Below are 8,854 nucleotides of genomic sequence, written 5' to 3'. Positions count from 1 at the left end.
TGAGACACTAAAGGATCGGGCCGCTGAGGAGGTACGTAGATACCAGAGCAGGAGCAGGAAGGGCTAGGCACTAAAGAACTAAGTTGCGGAGAAGATCTGACCCGAGCCACTAAGCCGGGTATTCTCTGTGTTGTTGATGGCCAAGATTCGAGTTCTAATGTATTTTGTTTTGATAGTTTAATGTAATTTGAAGTTGATGACTGTTAAGGCCCATAAGTATATTGCACATCTTATTGTATGGCTTGTCAAAATTTTAATTAGTCCCCTTGTTACATGAGGATGGTGCTTGATAGATTGACACTAGTGTATTGTTAAGTTCTATGACATATATGATAAGTCTTTGTGTATGAGTTGATCATATTATTATTTATATTCTATGTTGTGTAACAACATATGTATATGACTTCCTGTGTATAGCTTAGACCGCTTCAATCCTGTGTTGAGCCCTTCTCCCCTTTTGGTTGTGGCACACTTCGGGTGAGACTCTTTGCCCTTCGGGGTGTTATCACTTAGGTTGTCCTTAAAGCTCCTTAAAGGATACGGCCGAGGTAACCACAAACCAATCTTTGGACTGCAGGTCCTAGCCTACCTGCAGTCAGAGAGGGCTCTCTCTTTATGATTTAGCTTTGTTGAAGATGATATTAGGCTAGTTATTGAGTTCAAGGGGTTTTGTTTATGTTTGGTGGGATGCGGGATTCTTTCAAACAGAGTTGGGATGCATAGTGTGAGAAGTTCAAACCATTGGGCATGGAGTCGTGGATTAGGCTTGCTGTTGCATTTTCTTGGTTACAAGAGGAATACAGAGCAGGATAGCTACACATAAAACAATATCAAGCTGGAATAAGGATGGAATGAAGGTCAGTGAATGAAAGGCAACTAAGTAGCTCTCATTATGCTAACAGAGGGAAGGTGAATGAACATTTATATAGGAGCAATCAAGGATTCCTAAACAACATTCATATATGAAGGAACTAGTGTAAATATGAGCCAATCAGTGTTAATATTCAGGACTAATTCAGAGGAAAACATAGATAAATCACAGAAATTGAGAACATAATACAACTAAGTGAGCTCTGAACTATTCTTTCTTTCTGCTATTTAGATAGTGAAACAATGATGGCATAAAACATATAAACTGTAAACAGAGATAAGAAACACTTATTGGGCTATGTAGAAGCGTTAGGATTCCATAGTCACTCTTCAGTCATTAAAACAAAATAGCCAGTTCATCTCCCAAACATTCCAGCGATCTTTGATTATAGAGACTCTCAGAAAATACAATGCAAGTCTAGAGAGGAAGTTATCGACCAACCAACCCTTTACATAAATACAGAGGGTTGTTTAAATAGAAAATATTTACAAACATCCCTTGAACAGGTGTCAAAGGAGAAAATATCTCAAAATATCTATCAAAACAGAGCCAAAAGAGATCTGTGCAATAACTGCTTCTAATGCTAAGTTGTGTTGGAAATAAATGCAATAAAATATCTAAAACAGCTGCACATGAGGGAGCAGCCTCATCAAAATGGCTCTTTAGGGCTGCACAGGGTCCTGCAACTTCAAAAATGGACTGAAAGAGTGCCTTGAGCCACGCGCTGTCCTCTGTGTGATAACTACGCAATTAAGGAAGCAGCGCTGCTCCAAAAAGATGACTGGGAACAACGTCTCTGCAATAACTCTACCTTGAAAGCCTTCATCTATGCCTTTAGGTGGCTTTAAAGCAACAAAAGAAGTGTTGGTGAGCCTTAATAGCTGAATGATGCTTTGTTGACTTTGCTGGGCTTGCTTTGCTTTCATCTGCTTTGAAAAACTGGACTGATATTCTTTGCCGCATCCTGATACACTTTGGCATTGAATCTGGGCCTTTTCTCACCGCTGATACTCTTTTAAACTGTCCCATTGCCCCCTTCTGCCTTTTAATGCAAAAATAAATGCTGTTAATGTCCTCTGTGGCCTTTGGGTGCAATCGGCACTTGGCCGATCAAAAATAGCATTAAACCTTGCAAAAAATGCCAAAAAAGGAGGATTTGTATGCTGCTGACTGTACCGAGGCCGAAACTGGCTATCTCAAGCAAAACTGGGCCTTGGAGCGATCTCAGAAAGCTTAGGGATGCATGAATTCCCTTATCGGGAGCCGGGCGCGGGCATATATGTGAAAATATGAACAAATGCCGCCTTTCCTTTTACATAGAAAAAAAACCAATTTCTATGTAAAATTCGTGAAAAACATAGTCGGGAGCGGCACTGTAGCGGAGATTAAATCCTGGCCGTTGGATCGCGCGAAGGTAAATCCAACGGCTGGCGCTAAATCGCATCGGGGCGGACCATTGGTCCCAACACATAAAACCCCCAAAATGTCGCGGACCCGAAATGCCTATATGCCCTTTCTTTATGGAGATCGGGTCCGGCCCATCGGAGCTTTCATATCGGCGGATTTGGTAAAAATGGGTAAGCGGACCCGATATGCCTTTATGCCGCGCTTTATTACTTTTCGGCTCCGCTGGTCGGAGCCATATAGGAGTGATGCGATTAAATATGGGTTGTTGATCTCTGGGCCTGAATGGGCGGCTGAGATTAACTCGGCAATTCGCTATCGGCGAGGTCATGGGGTTCCCACATAGAAACGCCGAAACCCATCGGACCCGATAATTTATATAGGCCCTCTTTATTTTATTTCGGGTCTGACCCATCGGCGGAACCCAAATCAATGATTTTAACAGTGGAATGGGTCCGCTGACCCGAAAACCCTTAACACTGCATTTGATAACTCATCGGCTCCTCCAAATCGGAGCAGTATATGGGGCGATGCGAAGTGGGGGGCCGCGCGACAAGATCTGGACCGTCAGATCTGGGGCCCGATCCAACAGTCCTGGATCTGTCGGTGAATCGGCAGTTGGAGGGACCAGAGGGCGGCACATATGGAATCGCCGAACTATGCGGACCCGATATACTATTACCGGTCCACTTTATATGTTTTCGGGTCCGGCCCATCGGCACTATGCCCCATGCCTTGAGACTTAGCCATTTTCGCTTATATATGCCACTGCCCCCTCCCGATAGCGATATCGCATCGGAGGGGGATCAAACAGATATTTATCTCATCAGAGCACGCTTTTTATGAAAAGGCAACGCAAATGAATTTGGAGGGGTTATATATGATGTTTTAAACATATGATTGCCCCCTCCCGATAGCGATATCGCATCGGAGGGGGTCCAAATGAAACTTTATTATATTGGACCCATGTTTTTGTGAACTGCCAAGCCTTTTGGGAAATCAGAAGGGTTCCTTTATAGTTTGGCATGGATTCTAAGGCATCGGAAGGGGTCCGATAGCCAAAAAAGGGAGGATTTTATCCTTTTTTGAAGGTTTTTCATGGTTTTTGCATGGTTTTTGTATTCTTATGCCTTGGAAGGAGTCCAAAGGCACTTAGGGGGAAAGTGGTGTGGTTTTGAGAGGGGTTTAGTGGCCAAAGAGGGTTTCATGCCTTATAAAGGCAAACCAAGGCCAAAGAGATGATTTTTATATATATGAAGGGAAACTATGCAAAGGAATGAGTCCTTATGCATTTGGAAGATGGTCAGAGGGGTCAATGAGGGTTCTTGCTGAGTTTCAGATAAACTTAGCAATTCCCAAAGATGTATATGGTTATTTTTCAACCAAGGGGAGGGGATAAGTATATAGGGGAGTTATAGAGATAGTTTTAGTAGGGGAAGGGAAAAGAGATAGGGAGTTACATAATAAAGTTAGTAATTAATATGATAATGATGAGAAAAAGCGCTAAGAATGAAGTCTTAGGCTATCAATGGGGGAAAATGACTGATAGAAGAAGTGTGAACATTCCTTTAGTGAAGCAGATCTCCACCAAGGCAAATGATATGGAGAATGATGAATCTAAGAGGTATCAAGCAGATCTTGACCTCTTTAGGGGAAGTTAGTGAGTGACTTGGGGAAAGAGGAAGAAGGGGAAGTTAGTCATGCCTCGCTTGAAGTCCTTCAAATGGAAAACTGCCGCAAACTTGTGATATGAATAGATATGACACTTCAAAATCTGAAATGGATCACAAGTCATGATTCTGCAACCACAAAGCTACCTACCCGGCCTATTCACCTAGCATTTTCTCTTCTTTTGGGTTTGGGTGCACTTTGAACTAGCATACCTAGCTTTTCATTTTTTTCTTCTTGCTGTCCTCCTATCTACAACTACACTTATTGCATCCAGGGGCTCAAATTAAGCTGTTGAGCACCCTTGTTTCTCTACCTATCTACAAACCTGCCAAGATTAAACAGTTTGGACATATATTTATTCTCTATGTTCTACAACAAGAAATTGAAACCTAGGGAGGCCAAGATTAAGCTGTTTGGCCTACCCTTAACTGAAAACTCATGAAAATGGATCAAATTATCAAAAATGGAACACAACAGTGGCATTTAGACTAGCACACTCTCATGGATACTTCTCTGGCCATCTGTAGCAAATATGGAGCATTGCAGCAAGCAAAGTATGACATATTTGGCATGTAAAAATGTCGATCATGAAAGATGATTAACCTGCCGCAGCAGGAGGCTAACAGTGGCTCCACTTGGGGATGGCTTTTCCTTGTGACAAGCCAAGAACAGTAGGTCAGAATGCCTTGATCCTCTGTACTTGTTGTTAATTGAAAATTTCTTCTGTGCTAACTGCTGAATGACTAGAACTTTAACTTCTGAATGCAGCACTCCTCCTTAACTGAAACACTGTGAAAAGTAAAGCATCGCCTGCTTTCTTCTGCGTGCTTGATATTGCATCCACTTTTGTTTGGGAACTGCATTTTTGAAGTACACACAAAAAGGGAACCAACTGGAGCAACTCCTCTTAATTTTGTCTTTGAACAGGCTGTAGATGTAACACTAAAAGAAAACGTTCCTCTGTTTTGATACTACTAACTGAAGAACTGGAAGCCTGAATGCAGCATTTTTAATAGAACTTGCTATTATAAATAATAGCGATACCCTTTTGACACCGAATGTTCAGAACAACATTGAACTCTGCTTTGGGAAGCCATCAATCTCTTATTTGCACACAAGTATCAAAACTGAATATTTTCTTTGAAATATTTCAAAGAACAGAGAACTGTAATGCTGCACTTTTTGTTTCTTTTCCCTCAAAATTGCACTGCGCTTCTTGCTGAGACTAACATGAAGACAGAGCTTTGAAATGGATGACTTATGTGGGCTTGTGCCTTCAAACTTTGCTGCGCTCTTCTAACAACCAAACTGCTATAAAAATTAAAAACCAATCGCTGATATCTACAAACATGTATGTACATATATATACAGAGCTGCGTTATCTCTCAAATAAATGGATCAAGGTAATGTTTAAGCATGCGGCCATTCACAGGGCCCTCTTCAACTCCGCAACCATCTAGAGTTTTGAGAAAATATGTGTTATTGCCTTGCATAGCGCTGATGACAAATGGGCCTTTCCAGAAAAAGTCAAACTTTGCATGCTTTCCCTTGTCTTCTCTTCGTGAGTCCCACTTTAGAACCTTGTTGCTAATAAAGAAATCCTCAGCTTTAGCCCTCTGGTCAAATGCCTTCTTTAGCCTTTCTTGTAACATTTGAGCTCTGTCATACACCTGCTCTCTGGTTTGCTGAAGATGAATGGTCTGATTGATCCTTCGTTGAATATCATTTGGTTCAGCTTGAACCTCCTGCAGCAGCTTGATAACAGGAATGCCTAAAGAAGACGAAAATCTGGCTTCCATGCCATATACTAGCTCATAAGGGCTCATTCTAATGGATCTCTTTGTTGAAAGTCTGTCTACCCATAGGGCATTGGTGAGCTTTTTATGCCAGTTTTTCTTGTTTTCTTCTAAGGTCTTCTTGATAATGCTGATCAGGTTTTTGTTGGATGACTCAGCTAAGCCATTACCCTGAGGGTAATAGGCTGTGGAATGGCCTAAAGTGATATGGAATTTATGGCAAAAATTGATCATCTTTTTGGATTTGAAAGCAGCGGCATTGTCAGTGATGATCTTCTCAGGGCAGCCAAATCTAGAAAGGATATTGCACTCAAGGAATTGGATAATGGTGTTGTCATTGGCTTGCCTACATGGGATGGCCTCAATCCATTTATTGAAATAGTCGGTAGCTGTTAAGATCCACTTATGCTGGCCTGAGGAAGAGGGATGGATTTCTCCAATGAAGTCAAGACCCCATTGTTGAAAAGGCTTCTCAGTTGAGATGGGTTTAAGAGGCAAAGGGAGCAGCTTTCTCTTGCCCTCAAAGATTTGGCAATTGTGACATGAGATAGCGAACTTCTTTACATCTGCAAACAAAGAGGGCCAATAGAAACCAGCCCTTAAAATTTTATCAGCAGTGGACTTCCAATATAGATGTCCTCCACAGTCCCTTGCATGGAATTCTTTCATGACATTATTAGTTTCATTCATGGTCAAACAATTAAGCAATATGCCTTCATGATTCTTCCAAAATAAAGCACCATCTAAGACACAAAATTTCAAAGCCTTCATTCTTAAAAATCTCTTCTTGGTCCTGGACAATACTAGGGGAGCAAACAGGTTTAACAATACAAAGCATATATCAGCATACCATGGGGATTGCAAAAAGGTGTCACTGATCTTTGGAGTCGCCAACTCCTGTTCATTGTCCAATTGGTTGATGTCTAAGGCTTGAAAGTCTGTTTTGGACATCAGTTTGGCTAAACCTTGTCCCTTTATTAGCTTGGTTGGCTTTATTTGTATGTCATACTCAAGGATGTTTGCAATCCACTTGCCTCTTTTGCCCTCTAATCCTTCTTGAGTTAATATGTCTTTTACAATAGCATTTGGCACATAAGCAATCACATGTGAATATAAAATGTAAATTCTGAAGTCTTTGATTGCTTTAACAAGGGCATAGGCCTGCTTCTCCATGATTTGGTACTTCAAAGGGGCATCTCTTAAGGCTCGGCTAAAAAAAGCAATTGGCTTTTCATTTCCTTGGTCATCCTTTTGCAATAGGACAACAGCTATGGTATTATCAGATGCAAATGAAAATATGGTAAAGTCCCTATCAAATTGAGGACTTGTGAGGAATGGGGCTTGAGTTAAGGCAACTTTGATACTCTCAAATGCTTGCTTGGTTTCAAGAGACCATTTTACCTTGGCATCCTTCTTTAACATGTTGCTCAACAGTCTTATCAGCTCGGCTAGATTTGGGATAAATCTCCTTAGGAAATTGATCTTTCCTAGGAATGCTTGTAGCTCTTTTATGTTTCTTGGATATGGGATTTGGAGAATGGCCTGGATCCTTTCCGGATCAATTCTGATCCCGTCTTTTGAAATGATATGTCCAAGTAATTTGCCTTCTTCAAGGCCAAATAAAGACTTCTTGGGGTTCAAGGAAATGCCATATTTCCTACATGTTAGGAACACTTGTCTCAAATGTCTTAGGTGCTCTTGATCAGATTTGGAGAAAGGGGTAAGATCATCAAGATAGACAACCAAGAAATCATGGATTTTCTTGGCAAGTGCAATGTCCATGGCCCTTTGAAAGGTGGCACCTGCGTTCTTTAGGCCGAAAGGCATTTTAACATACTTAAATGTTCCCCACGGTGTGGTAAAGGCTATCTTGTCTTGATCATCTGGGTGAACCAGTATTTGATTAAAACCTGAAAAGCCATCTAGCAAAGAGATTCTAGATGACCCCACTACTCTTTGTAGGATGTGGTCCATTTTGGGCAATGGGTAGTGGCCTTTAAGGGAGACTTGGTTTAAGTTTCTCAAATCTACACAAAGCCTAATCTCACCTGTTTTCTTTCTTGTGGGAACAAGATTGGATACCCATTCAGAAAATCTAATGGGTGCTATGATACCTGCCTCATACATCCTCTTTATCTCCTTCTCAACCAAGGGAAGGAGCATGGGGTTGACTCTTCTAAGTTTTTGTTTTAAAGGCTTTTGATTTGGTTTTAAGGGAATGGTGTGTTGGATTACTGAGGTATCATAGGACTTCAAGTCCTCATAACACCAAGCAAAGACATCTTGGAATTCTTTGAACAAATCCACATACTTTGGTTTTTGATCAGGAGGCAAAGATTTAGACAGTTTGATCATTTTGGGCTTCTCTGCTGTTCCAATGTTGTATTCTTCTATGGCAGTGTTTATAGGCTGCATTTTTGGCTTTTTGGGCACATCATTTGCATCAAACATGTCTTCTAGTGGAGTGAGGCCAACCGGGAGAAAATTGTCCTTTAGATCAATAATCTCGGCCTTTGTTTTATCTATTTCCTCCAAATGCATTTGTTTCAGCTCTTCAATGTTTGCATTGTCAAAGACTGTTGGGCTTAGGATCTGTCTAGCTGTTACAGCTGTTACAGCTTGCTGATTTTCATTTAATGCTTGTTGTTGTGGGTCCTCCATGGTATCCTCATCAATGTTTAGGCCTGCAAATTCATGCTGTAAGGTAAGAAAATTGTTTATTTGAGCATCATCCTCGAACACTTTCCAGTCTTTAATATTATTTGGGACAGCAGGCCTATGTTTTATTTCAGCAGTGAAATGGTGATTTGGCTCAAAGGGAAGCTTGCATGTACTAGCGAAAGTGTCTAGGCTGTGAGCATGAATGTTATGATTTCTTGAAATCTTGGCAAGCTTGGATTCAGTGAATGTATCAAGTATTGCAGTGGCAGCAGTCCTATAAGCTCTTAGCCTTCTATCATTGGTAACAAAGTTGCCTTTCATTTGTTGGATTACTAGGTCTGAGTCACCTAGAATGGAAACTTTGGCAGCTCCTAAAGTTTTGAGCAGCTTAAGGCCTAAGAGGAGTGCCTCATACTCAGCCATGTTGTTGGTGCATTTGAAATTCAGTCTA

This window comes from Pinus tabuliformis, chromosome J, assembly GCF_031772625.1.
Source record: "Pinus tabuliformis cultivar Carrire ecotype Pingquan chromosome J, CPIR1, whole genome shotgun sequence".
Lineage (NCBI taxonomy): Eukaryota > Viridiplantae > Streptophyta > Pinopsida > Pinales > Pinaceae > Pinus > Pinus tabuliformis.
This window is presented reverse-complemented; position numbering follows the sequence as displayed.